Source organism: Oncorhynchus masou, chromosome 18 (assembly GCF_036934945.1).
Source record: "Oncorhynchus masou masou isolate Uvic2021 chromosome 18, UVic_Omas_1.1, whole genome shotgun sequence".
NCBI classification, from domain to species: domain Eukaryota; kingdom Metazoa; phylum Chordata; class Actinopteri; order Salmoniformes; family Salmonidae; genus Oncorhynchus; species Oncorhynchus masou.
Window position 1 is genome coordinate 80074827 of NC_088229.1, and position 19437 is coordinate 80094263.

At 44.4% G+C, this 19437-nt stretch overlaps 1 protein-coding gene across 5 annotated transcripts in view; it reads left to right on the plus strand.

Annotated features, from left to right (window-relative positions):
- The window catches only part of LOC135505300 (kelch domain-containing protein 3-like), a 115211-nt gene that overhangs the window by 65024 nt on the left and 30750 nt on the right, over positions 1-19437 (plus strand). Inside the window, exon 10 of one of the 5 annotated variants that reach the window (XR_010450242.1) lies at positions 15138-18166. The exons of the other annotated variants lie outside the window; for them this stretch is intronic. The gene's annotated coding sequence lies outside the window, so the exon portion shown is untranslated. The remainder of the gene's footprint in view (positions 1-15137; positions 18167-19437) is intronic. 5 annotated transcript variants of the gene reach the window in all.

Sequence of the window (19437 nt, forward strand, 5' to 3'; positions counted from 1 at the left end):
GGACCAAGTCATAACAGCAGCTGATTTACTTTCCCTCCTATTTAAACAGTGGAGAGGAGAAGTGTGTCCTCCCTGTGTCCATCTTTATTGTGACACCTTACCTGCTTAGATTTCACACAGGACATTGTGTGTTTATTGAAATACATGTGGGTCTTATTCTTTGAGATGTATTACAAGTTGATCATTTAGACGTTATCTGTTATCCAGAGGGACATACAGTCAGTTCCGTTAACCAAGCTCGGATAGACAACCACATATCAGTCATTACCAGGAAATCAGAGCTAGTTACAAAAGACAAGTGTTAGTGCCAGAAAGGGGATCAGTTGAACAACTGAATGCATTCAACCCAAATGTGTCTTCTGCATTTTCTGCAGAATGGCAGATTTTTCCACCTTGCCAGCTCTGGGATTTGAACCAGCGACCGTTGTGTTACTGGCCCAACACTCTTAACCACTAGGCTACCTACCTGTATGTCTGGAACGTCTATAAGCCAATGTGCTCTGTGTTTTGTGTTTATTTTCCTGGGGCTTAACTACTTTCAGAGTCATTTGGCAGCTATTAACCCCAGCTTTAACCCCAGCTTTAACCAGCTAAAGACTTATTTGTTTCTGTCTAAATTAAATAGACAAACGCCTGCTCGGCCCATCATGAATTACCCAGCAGACACCTTGCTTGTGTTCTTTATAACACTTCCGGATCCTAGGAAGCGTGGCAAGGAAACACTGTCAGATTTATGTGTGAGTGTGTTTGTGCGTAGGAGCGTGGCGAAGAAACACTGTGTAAATTTATGAGGACTCTTCTATACCACTATTGTTTATCTTTCAGTCTGAGCCAGACCAGAACACTGAATGATATTTATTTAAAACATTCTGTTGTATTTATTCACTCTTTATGATATTTACTTTACCTGCAGGAATTTGTTGGCCATTAATTTATTGTTTTAGTGAAGCACAATAAAAGGATTAAGTCGTGGGCCCGCTGTGTTCTCACTGTGTTCAAAGGGTCAGCTATAGGACTGGACTAGAGGTGTTTGTCTGGGAAACTCTCACCTTAACTAACCCTATTAGAACCCTGTGTGGGAATTATTACAGCAATATAGACTGAGGGAAATTGGGTACACAACAGAGCAAAATGGATGTTCATTAGGTTGACCATGTGTAAGGGTTCACCATTACCATGTGTAAGGGTTCACCATTAGGGGCTGTATTTGTATTCACTATTGACTGTTGTTTTAATGTGTGCTTTAGGACAGCAACTTAGAATTAGTTCCCATTTATAAAATGATTTAGTGCAGCAGTTTAACCTGGGTGTGTATGAGAAAGAGATCTGCCAGCAACACACAGCCTCTCTCTCACACACACTCCTCACCTCCACTTACTCCAGAGTAAACAGCCTGCTGAGCTGTAGAGAGGCAAGACATTCTGTCCTGATTTATGAGCTCAGGGAGCCTCCTCTCTGTGTCACACAGCGACACCCGAACCCTAACCCTCTGTTACCCCTCACTGGTCCTCTGGGGCTCTGGTTAACTCATCTACTCAAACAGGCAGCATGCATGAGTGACTCCACCTGCACAGACCTTAGCCTAGCAACACTAGCTCTATAGTCACTCTCTATGTCTAATACTAGCTCTATAGTCACTCTGTTTAATAATACACTTTCTGATACTAGCTCTATAGTCACTCTGTTGTACTTTCTGATTTTTTATTTTACCTTTATTTAACTAGGCAAGTCAGTTAACAACAAATTCTTATTTTCAATGATGGCCTAGTGGGTTAACTGCGTATAACGACAGATTTGTATCTTGTCAGCTCAGGGATTTGAACTTGCAACCTTCCGGTCACTAGTCCAACGATCTAACCACTAGGCTACCCTGCCGCCCCATATGATACTAGCTCTATAGTCACTCTCTCTGTCTGTTATACTAGCTCTATAGTCACTCTCTCTGTCTGTTATACTAGCTCTATAGTCACTCTCTGTCTGTTATACAAGCTCTATAGTCACTCTCTCTGTCTGTCATACTAGCTCTATAGTCACTCTCTCTGTCTGTCATACTAGCTCTATAGTCACTCTCTCTGTCTGTCATACTAGCTCTATAGTCACTCTCTAGGTCTGTTATACTAGCTCTATAGTCACTCTCTCTGTCTGTTATACTAGCTCTATAGTCACTCTCTAGGTCTGTCATACTAGCTCTATAGTCACTCTCTCTGTCTGTTATACTAGCTCTATAGTCACTATCTCTGTCATACTAGCTCTATAGTCACTCTCTCTGTCTGTTATACTAGCTCTATAGTCACTCTCTCTGTCTGTTATACTAGCTCTATAGTCACTATCTCTGTCATACTAGCTCTATAGTCACTATCTCTGTCATACTAGCTCTATAGTCACTCTCTCTGTCTGTTATACTAGCTCTATAGTCACTCTCTAGGTCTGTCATACTAGCTCTATAGTCACTCTCTCTGTCTGTTATACTAGCTCTATAGTCACTATCTCTGTCATACTAGCTCTATAGTCACTCTGTCTGTTATACTAGCTCTATAGTCACTCTCTCTGTCTGTTATACTAGCTCTATAGTCACTCTCTCTGTCTGTTATACTAGCTCTATAGTCACTCTGTCTGTTATACTAGCTCTATAGTCACTCTCTCTGTCTGTTATACTAGCTCTATAGTCACTCTCTCTGTCTGTTATACTAGCTCTATAGTCACTCTCTGTCTGTTATACAAGCTCTATAGTCACTCTCTCTGTCTGTCATACTAGCTCTATAGTCACTCTCTCTGTCTGTCATACTAGCTCTATAGTCACTCTCTGTCTGTCATACTAGCTCTATAGTCACTCTCTAGGTCTGTTATACTAGCTCTATAGTCACTCTCTCTGTCTGTTATACTAGCTCTATAGTCACTCTCTAGGTCTGTCATACTAGCTCTATAGTCACTCTCTCTGTCTGTTATACTAGCTCTATAGTCACTATCTCTGTCATACTAGCTCTATAGTCACTCTCTCTGTCTGTTATACTAGCTCTATAGTCACTCTCTCTGTCTGTTATACTAGCTCTATAGTCACTATCTCTGTCATACTAGCTCTATAGTCACTATCTCTGTCATACTAGCTCTATAGTCACTCTCTCTGTCTGTTATACTAGCTCTATAGTCACTCTCTCTGTCTGTCATACTAGCTCTATAGTCACTCTCTCTGTCTGTCATACTAGCTCTATAGTCACTCTCTAGGTCTGTTATACTAGCTCTATAGTCACTCTCTCTGTCTGTTATACTAGCTCTATAGTCACTCTCTAGGTCTGTCATACTAGCTCTATAGTCACTCTCTCTGTCTGTTATACTAGCTCTATAGTCACTATCTTTGTCATACTAGCTCTATAGTCACTCTCTTTGTCTGTTATACTAGCTCTATAGTCACTCTCTCTGTCTGTTATACTAGCTCTATAGTCACTCTCTCTGTCTGTTATACTAGCTCTATAGTCACTCTCTGTCTGTTATACAAGCTCTATAGTCACTCTCTCTGTCTGTCATACTAGCTCTATAGTCACTCTCTCTGTCTGTCATACTAGCTCTATAGTCACTCTCTCTGTCTGTCATACTAGCTCTATAGTCACTCTCTAGGTCTGTTATACTAGCTCTATAGTCACTCTCTCTGTCTGTTATACTAGCTCTATAGTCACTCTCTAGGTCTGTCATACTAGCTCTATAGTCACTCTCTCTGTCTGTTATACTAGCTCTATAGTCACTATCTCTGTCATACTAGCTCTATAGTCACTCTCTCTGTCTGTTATACTAGCTCTATAGTCACTCTCTCTGTCTGTTATACTAGCTCTATAGTCACTATCTCTGTCATACTAGCTCTATAGTCACTATCTCTGTCATACTAGCTCTATAGTCACTCTCTCTGTCTGTTATACTAGCTCTATAGTCACTCTCTAGGTCTGTCATACTAGCTCTATAGTCACTCTCTCTGTCTGTTATACTAGCTCTATAGTCACTATCTCTGTCATACTAGCTCTATAGTCACTCTGTCTGTTATACTAGCTCTATAGTCACTCTCTCTGTCTGTTATACTAGCTCTATAGTCACTCTCTCTGTCTGTTATACTAGCTCTATAGTCACTCTGTCTGTTATACTAGCTCTATAGTCACTCTCTCTGTCTGTTATACTAGCTCTATAGTCACTCTCTCTGTCTGTTATACTAGCTCTATAGTCACTCTCTGTCTGTTATACAAGCTCTATAGTCACTCTCTCTGTCTGTCATACTAGCTCTATAGTCACTCTCTCTGTCTGTCATACTAGCTCTATAGTCACTCTCTCTGTCTGTCATACTAGCTCTATAGTCACTCTCTAGGTCTGTTATACTAGCTCTATAGTCACTCTCTCTGTCTGTTATACTAGCTCTATAGTCACTCTCTAGGTCTGTCATACTAGCTCTATAGTCACTCTCTCTGTCTGTTATACTAGCTCTATAGTCACTATCTCTGTCATACTAGCTCTATAGTCACTCTCTCTGTCTGTTATACTAGCTCTATAGTCACTCTCTCTGTCTGTTATACTAGCTCTATAGTCACTATCTCTGTCATACTAGCTCTATAGTCACTATCTCTGTCATACTAGCTCTATAGTCACTCTCTCTGTCTGTTATACTAGCTCTATAGTCACTCTCTAGGTCTGTCATACTAGCTCTATAGTCACTCTCTCTGTCTGTTATACTAGCTCTATAGTCACTATCTCTGTCATACTAGCTCTATAGTCACTCTGTCTGTTATACTAGCTCTATAGTCACTCTCTCTGTCTGTTATACTAGCTCTATAGTCACTCTCTCTGTCTGTTATACTAGCTCTATAGTCACTATCTCTGTCATACTAGCTCTATAGTCACTATCTCTGTCATACTAGCTCTATAGTCACTCTCTCTGTCTGTTATACTAGCTCTATAGTCACTCTCTCTGTCTGTTATACTAGCTCTATAGTCACTCTCTAGGTCTGTTATACTAGCTCTATAGTCACTCTCTCTGTCTGTTATACTAGCTCTATAGTCACTCTCTAGGTCTGTTATACTAGCTCTGTAGTCACTCTCTAGGTCTGTTATACTAGCTCTATAGTCACTCTCTCTGTCTGTTATACTAGCTCTATAGTCACTCTCTAGGTCTGTTATACTAGCTCTGTAGTCACTCTCTAGGTCTGTCATACTAGCTCTATAGTCACTCTCTAGGTCTGTTATACTAGCTCTATAGTCACTCTCTAGGTCTGTTATACTAGCTCTATAGTCACTCTCTAGGTCTGTCATACTAGCTCTATAGTCACTCTCTAGGTCTGTTATACTAGCTCTATAGTCACTCTCTCTGTCTGTTATACTAGCTCTATAGTCACTCTCTCTGTCTGTTATACAAGCTCTATAGTCACTCTATCTATTGTTACACATTCTAATACTAGCTCTATAGTCACTCTCTCTATCTTTTACGTCCAGTCTGGTGAGTGTCTAGCTACCTCCAGTCTGGTGAGTGTCTTGCTACCTCCAGTCTGGTGAGTGTCTTGCTACCTCCAGTCTGGTGAGTTGTCTAGCTACCTCCAGTCTGGTGAGTGTCTTGCTACCTCCAGTCTGGTGAGTGTCTTGCTACCTCCAGTCTGGTGTGGGTCTAGCTACCTCCAGTCTGGTGAGTGTCTAGCTACCTCCAGTCTGGTGTGGGTCTAGCTACCTCCAGTCTGGTGAGTGTCTAGCTACCTCCAGTCTGGTGAGTGTCTTGCTACCTCCAGTCTGGTGAGTGTCTTGCTACCTCCAGTCTGGTGAGTGTCTTGCTACCTCCAGTCTGGTGAGTGTCTTGCTACCTCCAGTCTGGTGAGTGTCTTGCTACCTCCAGTCTGTTGAGTGTCTTGCTACCTCCAGTCTGGTGAGTGTCTTGCTACCTCCAGTCTGGTGAGTGTCTAGCTACCTCCAGTCTGGTGAGTGTCTTGCTACCTCCAGTCTGGTGAGTGTCTTGCTACCTCCAGTCTGGTGAGTGTCTTGCTACCTCCAGTCTGGTGAGTGTCTTGCTACCTCCAGTCTGGTGAGTGTCTTGCTACCTCCAGTCTGGTGAGTGTCTAGCTGGTGAATGTCATACAAGGAACATGTTCATATATACACTATCGTCATACAAGGAACATGTTCATATATACACTATCGTCATACAAGGAACATGTTCATATATACACTATCGTCATACAAGGAACATGTTCATATATACACTATCGTCATACAAGGAACATGTTCATATATACACTATCGTCATACAAGGAACATGTTCATATATACACTATCGTCATACAAGGAACATGTTCATATATACACTATCGTCATACAAGGAACATGTTCATATATACACTATCGTCATACAAGGAACATGTTCATATATACACTATCGTCATACAACGAACAGATATTTTTCACAAAGAGCTTAATGGAAACGGGCTGGGTATTGTTGCATATCGTCTTACAGTTCCAACTGTTCCAAGCTCCCATTACATGATACTGCCTCAAGCTCCCATTACATTATACTGCCTCAAGCTCCCATTACATGATACTGCCTCAAGCTCCCATTACATTATACTGCCTCAAGCTCCCATTACATGATACTGCCTCAAGCTCCCATTACATGATACTGCCTCAAGCTCCCATTACATGATACTGCCTCAAGCTCCCATTACATGATACTGCCTCAAGCTCCCATTACATTATACTGCCTCAAGCTCCCATTACATTATACTGCCTCAAACTCCCATTACATTATACTGCCTCAAGCTCCCATTACATTATACTGCCTCAAACTCCCATTACATTATACTGCCTCAAGCTCCCATTACATTATACTGCCTCAAGCTCCCATTACATTGTACTGCCTTAAGCTCCCATTACATTATACTGCCTCAAGCTCCCATTACATTGTACTGCCTTAAGCTCCAATTATATTATACTGCCTCATGCTCTCATTACGTTATACTGCCTCAAGCTCCCATTATGTTATACTGCCTCAAACTCCCATCATGTTATACTGCCTCAAGCTCCCATTTACATGATACTGTCTCAAGCTCCCATTATGTTATACTGCCTCAAGCTCCCATTTACTCAATACTGTCTCAAGCTCCAATTTACCCGATATTGCCTCAAGCTCCCATTTACACGATACTGTCTCAAGCTCCCATTTACTCGATATTGCCTCAAGCTCCCATTTACACGACACTGTCTCAAGCTCCCATTTACTCGATATTGCCTCAAACTCCCATTTACTCGACATTGCCTCAAGCTCCCATTTACTCGATACTGCCTCAAGCTCCCATTACGTTAAAAATACTGTGATTTACCAAGACAGTTAGTGGATTAAGTATCCTGAGATTAAGTATTTTTGGAACAGAGCATTCGTTTCCGTACTTCCGAGAACACAAACACTCATGTGAGCTAGCTAGGGATGGAGAGAGGCGGGAGGGGCACAGTATAGGCAGGTCAGCCACCAGACAGACAGATCCGTGCACTAGGCCTATCTCAAATCAAATTATATTGGTCACATACACATGGTTAGCAGATGTTAATGTGAGTGTAGCGAAATGCTTGTGCTTCTAGTTCTGACAGTGCAGCAATATCAAACATGTAATCTAACAATTCCACATCTACCTAATACACACAAATCTAAGTAAAGTAAAGGAATGGAATAAGAATATGTACATGTAAATATATGGTTGAGCAATAACAGAGCAGCATAGGCAATGTGCAATAGGTGGTATAAAATACAGTATATACATATGAGATGAGTAATGCATTATTAAAGTGGCATTATTAAAGTGCCTAGTGATCCATTTGTTAGAGTGACCAATGCTTTCAAGTCACTATGTTGGCAGCAGCCTCTCTGTGTTAGTGATGACTGTTTAACAGTCTGATGGCCTTGAGATAGAAGCTGTTTTTCAGTCTCTCGATCCGTGCTTTGATGCACCTGTACTGACCTCGCCTTCTGGATGATAATAGGGTGAACAGGCAGTGGCTCGGGTGGTTGTTGTCCTTGATAATCTTCTTGTCCTTCTTGTGACATCGGGTGGTGTAGGTGTCCTGGAGGGCAGGTAGTTTGCCCCCGGTGATGCGTTGTGCAGACCTCACCACCCTCTGGAGAGCCTTATGGTTGTGGGCGGAGCAGTTGCCGTACCAGGCGGGGATACAGCCCGACAGGATGCTCTCGATTGTGCATATGTAAAAGTTTGTCAGTGTTTTTGGTGACAAGACAAATTTCTTCAGTCTCCTGAGGTTGAAGAGGCGCTGCTGCACCTTCTTCACCACACTGTCTGTGTTGGTGGACCAATTCAGTTTGTCTGTGATGTGTACGCCGAGGAACTTAAAACTTTCCACCTTCTCCACTACTGTCCCGTTGATGTGGATAGGGGGGTGCTCCCTCTGCTGTTTCCTGAAGTCCACGATCAACTCCTTTGTTTTGTTGACGTTGAGTGAGAGGTTGTTTTCCTGACACAACTATCTATCAGTGTAGGCAGGTCAGCCACCAGACAGACCGTCAGAGCCGTGCACTAGGCCCATCTAGTGCACGGAGGTTGTGCGTTCCCCAGAGGTTGTCGCCCCACCCTATCTGCTGTATGACCAATGAAACACTTTAACAAACTCCTGTTTCCAGCCGTCATCAGTTTTCTGTGCCTATAGTTGATGTATCTAGCTTCCTTCACAGTGTTTTAATTGGCTCATATGCATCACACCGAGAGTAAACAGCTCAGTAGCAGTCTTACGTGCTTCACTATGTTAAATTGACCTTTACTATGAATGACTGACTGAGAGGCTGATTGATGTTGTCTCTGCAGCTCCCCTCCATGCTCTCTCTGCCAGGCTGGAACAGGCCTGCTGTTATAGAATCCTACTGTCAGAAAGATCCGTCCTTACTTGGCCAGACACTGTTAGGACTGGGCAATATATCAAATTCCTTTGATTCATTTGAATCTGCAGGGCCTTCAGAAAGTATTCATACCCCTAGATTTACTCCACATTTTGTTGTTACAGCCTGAATTCAACATGGATTAAATAGATTTTTCTCACCCATCTACACACAATGTCCCATAATGACAAAGTGAAAATATGGTTTTAGACAGTTTTGCACATTTATTGAAAATGAAATACAGAAATACTGTATTCATACCCCTAAGTCAATAATGTTACAATCACCGTTGGCATCGATTACAGCTGTCAGTCTTTCTGGGTAAGTCTCTAAGAGTGATTATACCTGTGAGTCTTTCTGGGTAAGTCTCTAAGAGTGATTACAGCTGTGAGTCTTTCTGGGTAAGTCTCTAAGAGCTTTCCACACCTGGATTGAACAACATGTGCACATTATTAAAGCAAATTCTTCAAGCTTTGTAAAGTTGGTTGTAGATCATTCCTAGACAGATATTTTTATGTCTTGCCATATATTTTCAAGGTGATTTAAGTCAAAACTGTTAATCAGCCACCAAGGAACATTCAATGTCTTCTTGGTAGGCAACTTCAGTGTACTCTTGAATGTACAAAACATTAGGAACACCTTCCTATTATTGAGTTGCACCCCCTTTCCCTTCCCTTTACTAGTCTATACAGGTCGATTTACACTGAGTGGACAAAACATTAGGAACACCTTCCTATTATTGAGTTGCACCCCCTTTCCCTTCCCTTTACTAGTCTATACAGGTCGATTTACACTGAGTGGACAAAACATTAGGAACACCTTCCTATTATTGAGTTGCACCCCCTTTCCCTTCCCTTTACTAGTCTATACAGGTCGATTTGCACTGAGTGGACAAAACATTAGGAACACCTTCCTATTATTGAGTTGCACCCCCTTTTGCCCTCAGAACTGCCTCATCCGGACATGGACTCTACAAGGTGTCGAATGCGTTCCACAGGGATGATGGCCCATGTTGACTCCAATGCTTCACACAGTTGTGTCAAGTTGGCTGGATGTCTTTTGGGTGGTGGACCATTCTTTATACACACGGGAAACCGTTGAGTGTGAAAAACCCAGCAGTGTTGCCGTTTGTAACACAAACTGGTGCGCCTGGCACCTACTACCATACCAAAGGCACTTACATTTTTTGCCAATTCACCATCCGAATGGCACACATACACAATCCTTGTCTCAAGGCTTTAAAAAAAATCCTTGTTTAACCTGTCTCCTCCCCTTCATCTACACTGATTGAATTGGATTTAACAAGTGACATCAATAAGGATCATAACTATCTTGGCATTCACATGGTCAGTTTCCTGGAAAGAGCAAGTATTCCTAATGTTTTGTACACTCGGTGTATGTTTGGCCTTGTGTTGTAGGTTATTGTCCTGTTGAAATGTGAATTTGTCTCCCAGTGTCTGGTGGAAAGCAGACTGAAGCAGGTTTTCCTCTAGGATTTTGCCTGTGCTTATCTCCATTCTGTTTATTTTTATCCTAAAGAACTAGAACTAGTCCTTGCCGATGAAAAGCATACCCATAACATGATGTAGCCACCACCATGCTTGAAAATATGCAGAGTGGTACTAAGTGATGTGTTGGATTTGCCCCAAACATAACACTTCGTATTCGGGACATAAAGTTCATTTCTTTTTCCACGTTTTTGTAGTTTTAATTTAGTGGCTTATTGCAAACATAATGCACGTTTTGAAAATTCTTTATTCTGTACATTGTCCTTTAGGTTAGTATTTTGGCGTAACTACAATGTTGATCTATCCTCAGTTTTCTCTTATCACAGCCATTAAACTCTGTACCTGTTTTAAAGTCACCATTGGCCTCATGGTGAAATCCCTGAGCGGTTTCCTTTCTCTCCAGCAACTGAGTTAAGAAGGATGCCTGTATCTTTGTAGTGACTGGGTGTATTGATACACCATCCAAAGTGTAATTAATAACTTCACAATGCCCAAAGAGATATTCATTGTATTTATTTTTTGTATTTTTTTACCCATCTACCAATAGGTGCCCTTTTTTCCAAGGCATTAGAAAACCTCCATGGTCTTTGTGGTTAAATCTGTGTTTGAAATTCACTGCTCGACTGAGGGACTTTACAGATAATTGTATGTTTGGGGTACAGAGATGAGGTAGTCATTCAAAAATCATGTTAAACACTATTGAACAAAGTGAGTCCATTCAACTGATGTGAGTTGTTAAGCACATTTTTACTCCTGAACTTATTTAGCCTTGCCATAACAAAGAGGTTGAATACTTATTGACCAAAGACATTTCAGATTGTAATTGTTTATACATTTGTAAAAAAAAATATATAAAATCATAATTCCACTTTGACAAAATATGGGGTATTGTGTGTAGGCCAGTGACACGCAATCTCAATTTAATCCATTTTAAATTCAGGCTGCAACACAACAAAATGTGGAAAAGGTTAAGCGGTTTGAAAACTTCCTGGAGGCACTGTATGTTTAAGGGAGATGTTCCAAATGCCCGTATCGCAAGAATCAAGGTTTTCTTTTTGGTCTTGTCTTCTGTGCTGTGTGCACTGTGCACCTTCCCTCTCGTACACAGACACCAAACCCCTCCCCCTGCCACTTACAACCACTACGACTAAATATCACCTCTCTGACAACAAGCAGTTTCAACTCCATGTAGTGGAGGAGGTCTGACTAGACTAGGTGTAGTGGAGGAGGTCTGACTAGACTAGGTGTAGTGGAGGAGGTCTGACTAGACTAGGTGTAGTGGAGGAGGTCTGACTAGGTGTAGTGGAGGAGGTCTGACTAGGTGTAGTGGAGGAGGTCTGACTAGGTGTAGTAGAGGAGGTCTGACTAGGTGTAGTAGAGGAGGTCTGACTAGGTGTAGTGGAGGAGGTCTGACGAGGTGTAGTGGAGGAGGTCTGACGAGGTGTAGTGGAGGAGGTCTGACGAGGTGTAGTGGAGGAGGTCTGACGAGGTGTAGTGGAGGAGGTCTGACGAGGTGTAGTGGAGGAGGTCTGACTAGGTGTAGCGGAGGAGGTCTGACTAGACTAGCTGTAGTGGAGGAGGTCTGACTAGGTGTAGTGGATGAAGTCTGACTAGGTGTAGTGGAGGAGGTCTGACTCGACCAACTGTTGTGGAGGAGGTCTGACTAGACTAGGTGTAGTCGAGGAGGTCTGACTTGACTAGGTGTAGTCGAGGAGGTCTGACTAGACTAGGTGTAGTCGAGGAGGTCTGACTAGACTAGGTGTAGTCGAGGAGGTCTGACTAGACTAGGTGTAGTGGAGGAGGTCTGACTAGACTAGGTGTAGTGGAGGAGTTATCACTAGGTGTAGTGGATGAGGTCTGACTAGACTAGGTGTAGTGGAGGAGGTCTGACTAGACTCGGTGTAGTGGAGGAGGTCTGACTAGACGAGGTGTAGTGGAGGAGGTCTGACAAGACTAGGTGAAGTCGAGGAGGTCTGACTAGACTAGGTGTAGTGGAGGAGTTATCACTAGGTGTAGTGGAGGAGGTCTGACTAGACTAGGTGAAGTCGAGGAGGTCTGACTAGACTAGGTGTAGTGGAGGAGTTATCACTAGGTGTAGTGGATGAGGTCTGACTAGACTAGGTGTAGTGGAGGAGGTCTGACTAGACTCGGTGTAGTGGAGGAGGTCTGACTAGACGAGGTGTAGTGGAGGAGGTCTGACAAGACTAGGTGTAGTGGAGGAGGTCTGACTAGGTGTGGTGGAGGAGGTCTGACTGGACTCGGTGAAGTGGAGGAGGTCTGACTAGACTAGGTGTAGTGGAGGAGGTCTGACTAGACTAGGTGTAGTGGAGGAGGTTTGACGAGACTAGGTGTAGTGGAGGAGGTCTGACTAGACTAGGTGTAGTGGAGGAGGTCTGACTAGACTAGGTGTAGTGGAGGAGGTCTGACTAGGTGTAGTCGAGGAGGTCTGACTAGGTGTAGTCGAGGAGGTCTGACTAGGTGTAGTCGAGGAGGTCTGACTAGACTAGGTGTAGTGGAGGAGGTCTGACTAGACTAGGTGTAGTGGAGGAGGTCTGACTTGACTAGGTGTAGTCGAGGAGGTCTGACTAGGTGTAGTCGAGGAGGTCTGACTAAGTGTAGTTGAGGATGTCTGACTAGACTAGGTGTAGTCGAGGAGGTCTGACTAGACTAGGTGTAGTCGAGGAGGTCTGACTAGACTAGGTGAAGTCGAGGAGGTCTGACTAGACTAGGTGTAGTGGAGGAGTTATCACTAGGTGTAGTGGATGAGGTCTGACTAGACTAGGTGTAGTGGAGGAGGTCTGACTAGACTCGGTGTAGTGGAGGAGGTCTGACTAGACGAGGTGTAGTGGAGGAGGTCTGACAAGACTAGGTGTAGTGGAGGAGGTCTGACTAGGTGTGGTGGAGGAGATCTGACTGGACTCGGTGAAGTGGAGGAGGTCTGACTAGACTAGGTGTAGTGGAGGAGGTCTGACTAGACTAGGTGTAGTGGAGGAGGTTTGACGAGACTAGGTGTAGTGGAGGAGGTCTGACTAGACTAGGTGTAGTGGAGGAGGTCTGACTAGACTAGGTGTAGTGGAGGAGGTCTGACTAGGTGTAGTCGAGGAGGTCTGACTAGGTGTAGTCGAGGAGGTCTGACTAGGTGTAGTCGAGGAGGTCTGACTAGACTAGGTGTAGTGGAGGAGGTCTGACTAGACTAGGTGTAGTGGAGGAGGTCTGACTAGACTAGGTGTAGTGGAGGAGGTCTGACTTGACTAGGTGTAGTCGAGGAGGTCTGACTAGACTAGGTGAAGTGGAGGAGGTCTGACTAGACTAGGTGAAGTCGAGGAGGTCTGACTAGGTGTAGTCGAGGAGGTCTGACTAGACTAGGTGTAGTGGAGGAGGTCTGACTAGACTAGGTGAAGTCGAGGAGGTCTGACTAGGTGTAGTCGAGGAGGTCTGACTAGACTAGGTGAAGTCGAGGAGGTCTGACTAGACTAGGTGTAGTGGAGGAGTTATCACTAGGTGTAGTGGATGAGGTCTGACTAGACTAGGTGTAGTGGAGGAGGTCTGACTAGACTCGGTGTAGTGGAGGAGGTCTGACTAGACGAGGTGTAGTGGAGGAGGTCTGACAAGACTATGTGTAGTGGAGGAGGTCTGACTAGGTGTGGTGGAGGAGGTCTGACTGGACTCGGTGAAGTGGAGGAGTTCTGACTAGACTAGGTGTAGTGGAGGAGGTCTGACTAGACTAGGTGTAGTGGAGGAGGTTTGACGAGACTAGGTGTAGTGGAGGAGGTCTGACTAGACTAGGTGTAGTGGAGGAGGTCTGACTAGGTGTAGTCGAGGAGGTCTGACTAGGTGTAGTCGAGGAGGTCTGACTAGGTGTAGTCGAGGAGGTCTGACTAGACTAGGTGTAGTGGAGGAGGTCTGACTAGACTAGGTGTAGTGGAGGAGGTCTGACTAGACTAGGTGTAGTGGAGGAGGTCTGACTAGGTGTAGTCGAGGAGGTCTGACTAGGTGTAGTCGAGGAGGTCTGACTAGGTGTAGTCGAGGAGGTCTGACTAGGTGTAGTCGAGGAGGTCTGACTAGACTAGGTGTAGTGGAGGAGGTCTGACTAGACTAGGTGTAGTGGAGGAGGTCTGACTAGACTAGGTGTAGTGGAGGAGGTCTGACTAGACTAGGTGTAGTGGAGGAGGTCTGACTAGGTGTAGTCGAGGAGGTCTGACTAGGTGTAGTCGAGGAGGTCTGACTAGGTGTAGTGGAGGAGGTCTGACTAAGTGTAGTTGAGGAGGTCTGACTAGACTAGGTGTAGTGGAGGAGGTCTGACTTGACTACGTGTAGTCGAGGAGGTCTGACTAGGTGTAGTCGAGGAGGTCTGACTAAGTGTAGTTGAGGAGGTCTGACTAGACTAGCTGTAGTGGAGTGGTTAGGGAACTGTAAAGGTTTAGAGGACCACAGAGGTAGTAGTTCCTGTACATAGCCAAAACATCCCAGTCCCTAGCCTGTTCCTGTGCCTGGGGTTTAATCCCCATTACCAAACCACAACCTCACCCTTAATCCATGGTTTGTAATCTATACAGAGCCTCCCAGTCTGCTGAAGGTTGTTCGAACAGGGTGTTTGGTTGAGCTGCAGGTACCAGAGCTGTTTAGTGTTAGTGTATCAGATATGTCAGAATGTGTTGCTGCCACCATACAGCTTTACTGGCTGGTAGAGCTCCTAGTCCAGCTGCATATAAATCTATTATCTCTGTGTTCTACATCAGGCTTCATAGGGCAGACTAACGCCAAGGCATTGAGATGGGCCAGAGAAGAGGAATAGCTACCTCACGCCAAGGCATTGAGATGGGCCAGAGAAGTGGAATAGCTACCTCACGCCAAGGCATTGAGATGGGCCAGAGAAGTGGAATAGCTACCTCACGCCAAGGCATTGAGATGGGCCAGAGAAGTGGAATAGCTACCTCACGTCAAGGCATTGAGATGGGCCACAGAAGAGGAATAGCTACCTCACACCAAGGCATTGAGATGGGCCAGAGAAGTGGAATAGCTACCTCACGCCAAGGCATTGAGATGGGCCAGAGAAGTGGAATAGCTACCTCACGCCAAGTCATTGAGATGGGCCAGAGAAGAGGAATAGCTACCTCACGCCAAGGCATTGAGATGGGCCAGAGAAGTGGAATAGCTACCTCACGCCAAGGCATTGTGATGGGCCATGCCATATTGTCTGTACTCCTGAAGGTCAGAGGTTTCTCCATAGTCAAGCCCTCCCAAACACACTCCCTGAGATGCAGCCTGTCATATGGGAGTGATGACCCAGCAGGATATGGGGCAGTCAGCACATGGATGTTCAAAACCTGGTCAGGACCTCAGGTCACTGTGGTCAGCACAGAGCAGTGTCCGGCTCGTGGCTGAGAGACTGTCATTTACTCTTCAAATCTTCAACATGTCCTCTGTTCCCAAACCCACCTTATCTGTAACCCTTTAACCCACTACCTGGTTGTATACAGAGGCTTTGGGGGTTGAGTGTTACACATAAACACATGTGATGTGTGTAGTCTTGTCTCCCTTTCTGTCACAACAAATTAGGCAGTGATAAAACTGAAGAAGAGATTTGATGTTAGACTGAAGAACAATAGTCTAGTATGATCCCAGTTGAGCTGTTTGGATGGACATTATCTCTCCCAGATAACTGTCTCTCACCTCCAGAGTAGGACTGAAGTCTGTCTCACCTCCAGAGCAGAGTAGGACTGAAGTCTGTCTCACCTCCAGAGCAGAGTAGGACTGAAGTCTGTCTCACCTCCAGAGCAGAGTAGGACTGAAGTCTGTCTCACCTCCAGAGTAGGACTGAAGTCTGTCTCACTCCAGAGCAGAGTTGGACTGAAGTCTGTCTCACCTCCAGAGCAGAGTAGGACTGAAGTCTGTCTCACCTCCAGAGTAGGACTGAAGTCTGTCTCACCTCCAGAGCAGAGTAGGACTGAAGTCTGTCTCACCTCCAGAGCAGAGTAGGACTGAAGTCTGTCTCACCTCCAGAGTAGGACTGAAGTCTGTCTCGCCTCCAGAGTAGGACTGAAGTCTGTCTCGCCTAAACACATGTAGCAGACAGACCCGTAACAACTGATTTGAGTCTGGTCAGTCACTACAGTCTAGTCAGTCACTACAGTCTAGTCAGTCACTACAGTCTAGTCAGTCACTACAGTCTAGTCAGTCACTACAGTCTGGTCAGTCACTACAGTCTGGTCAGTCACTACAGTCTGGTCAGTCACTACAGTCTGGTCAGTCACTACAGTCTAGTCAGTCTAGTCACTACCCCTGTTCCTCCTTATAGTGTTGTGGTGCCAGGTAGTATAGATATCAGACTGGTTAGGGCCTGTCTGTTCCTCCTTATAGTGTTGTGGTGCCAGGTAAGATAGATATCAGACTGGTTAGGGCCTGTCTGTTCCTCCTTATAGTGTTGTGGTGCCAGGTAGGATAGTTACCAGACTGGTTAGGGCCTGTCTGTTCCTCCTTATAGTGTTGTGGTGCCAGGTAAGATAGATATCAGACTGGTTAGGGCCTGTCTGTTCCTCCTTATAGTGTTGTGGTGCCAGGTAGGATAGTTACCAGACTGGTTAGGGCCTGTCTGTTCTGTGGTGCAGGTAGTATAGATATCAGACTGGTTAGGTTTAGTCACATAAAGGGTGTGACTTCAACTAAACCAGAGAGACCCCTTCACACCATGTTATAGAGACAAAGGCCCTACAACTAACCCAGAGGAACCTTGAAACAGCTCGAGAAAACACAATGTCGTCTATTGTTTGTGATTCCAACAACAACTTTCGCATGTCCAACAACGATGCTACTCTTTAGCAGATAAGGAAATGCCATCATACCTTCATGTGCTATGCCTTCATGAAGACAAGCCCCAGTGATGATCTATCCCTGGCCTGAACAAGCACTGGGAGTCTTATCGGCTGTATCCTCAGTCTTGGACGGATTTGATGTGAGACTGCTTCCTGCTTCATCCTCTGTCCACTTCCTGTTAAGCTGTGGACCTTCAGAATCATTACACTACTTCCTGTTCGTCCTTCAGAACCTTCTGGTCAGAGGAACTCATCATGCTACAATATGACTTCCTGTCAGACTCTTATCAGGAGGAACAGATACAGGCCCTAATGCTAACATCGTCTCACCGTGTGCCTCCCCCCTCTGTCTCTCTGGTGATCAGCCTAGTGTAACCCTATGAACTGCCGTTCTGCACAGTTTCCCATTTGTGTCAGAAATCTGCTGTACTGAACGAGAGAGAGGGGCATGTCTGTTTAAAGTGCAAATCTGCCACGTTTTAACATCTCCAGCACCAAACCCGTGTCTCCATCTGAAAACACCAGCACCAAACCCGTGTCTCCATCTGAAAACGCCAGCACCAAACCCGTGTCTCCATCTGAAAACTCCAGCACCAAACCCGTGTCTCCATCTGAAAACGCCAGCACCAAACCCGTGTCTCCATCTGAAAACGCCAGCACCAAACCCGTGTCTCCATCTGAAAACGCCAGCACCAAACCCGTGTCTCCATCTGAAAACGCCAGCACCAACCCGTGTCTCCATCTGAAAACGCCAGCACCAAACCCGTGTCTCCATCTGAAAACGCCAGCACCAAACCCGTGTCTCCATCTGAAAACGCCAGCACCAAACCCGTGTCTCCATCTGAAAACGCCAGCACCAAACCCGTGTCTCCATCTGAAAACGCCGTGTTTCTATGAACTGTGGTTAAAAAGATCAGAAGAAAGGTCCTAAAATGCTTCTGCTGTGACATCACAGGGTAGGATTTACATTTCTAAAACTTTCTAGCCAGAGAGAGGGTGTTGTCTTTCTCCCCACGTCACCTCTAATCTCATTGTGTTTGAAAATCGCTGTAAGCTGCTGGGGGAGGTTGGTGGGGTGGTCAGGGTTAGGGGACCTACCAAGGAGGGGGGGTGGGGGTAGTAGAAGATCTGGGTGGGGGGGGGTAGAGTTGGTGCGTAATGAGTTCCCCAGCTGGCCCCCTGGGACCTGTGGGCTCGTGCTCCGTTCCTCTCCTGGCCGCTTTAAATCCACAAGCTGTTTATTTAGTCAAGATTAGGAACGTAAAACCTTACAACATCCTGGGAACGCGGAGAGAGATGGATAATGATGGAGTAAGTAATGAAAATGAATGGAGAGAGCGAAAGGAGGAGATGGGAAAACAGAAGGAAGAGGGATAGTGAAATTCACCTTCTACAGGATGTCATTCAACAAATGGATGTTATTGTAATTAAGTGATAACTGTTTTCCTCTTATTCAAGCAATATTGGCTTTCACATACTCACACCGAATTGACTTTAGCCAAAGCAGACTGTACATGGTTCAGCTATTCCCTTGCCTTAGCTGCTACAGATAAATACTGTATACCTGATTCAACTATAGCTACAGACAATTATACCTGATTCAACTATAGCTACAGACAATTATACCTGATTCAACTATAGCTACAGACAATTATACCTGATTCAACTATAGCTACAGACAATTATACCTGATTCAACTATAGCTACAGACAATTATACCTGATTCAACTATAGCTACAGACAATTATACCTGATTCAACTATAGCTACAGACAATTATACCTGATTCAACTATAGCTACAGACAATTATACCTGATTCAACTATAGCTACAGACAATTATACCTGATTCAACTATAGCTTCAGACAATTATACCTGATTCAACTATACCTACAGACAATTATACCTGATTCAACTATACATACAGACAATTATATCTGATTCAACTATAGCTACAGAAAATTATACCTGATTCAACTATAGCTACAGACAATTATACCTGATTCAACTATAGCTACAGACAATTATACCTGATTTAACTGATAGCTACAGACAATTATACCTGATTCAACTATAGCTACAGACATTTATACCTGATTCAACTATAGCTACAGACAATTATACCTGATTCAACTATACCTACAGACAATTATACCTGATTCAACTATAGCTACAGACAATTATATCTGATTCAACTATAGCTACAGACAATTATACCTGATTCAACT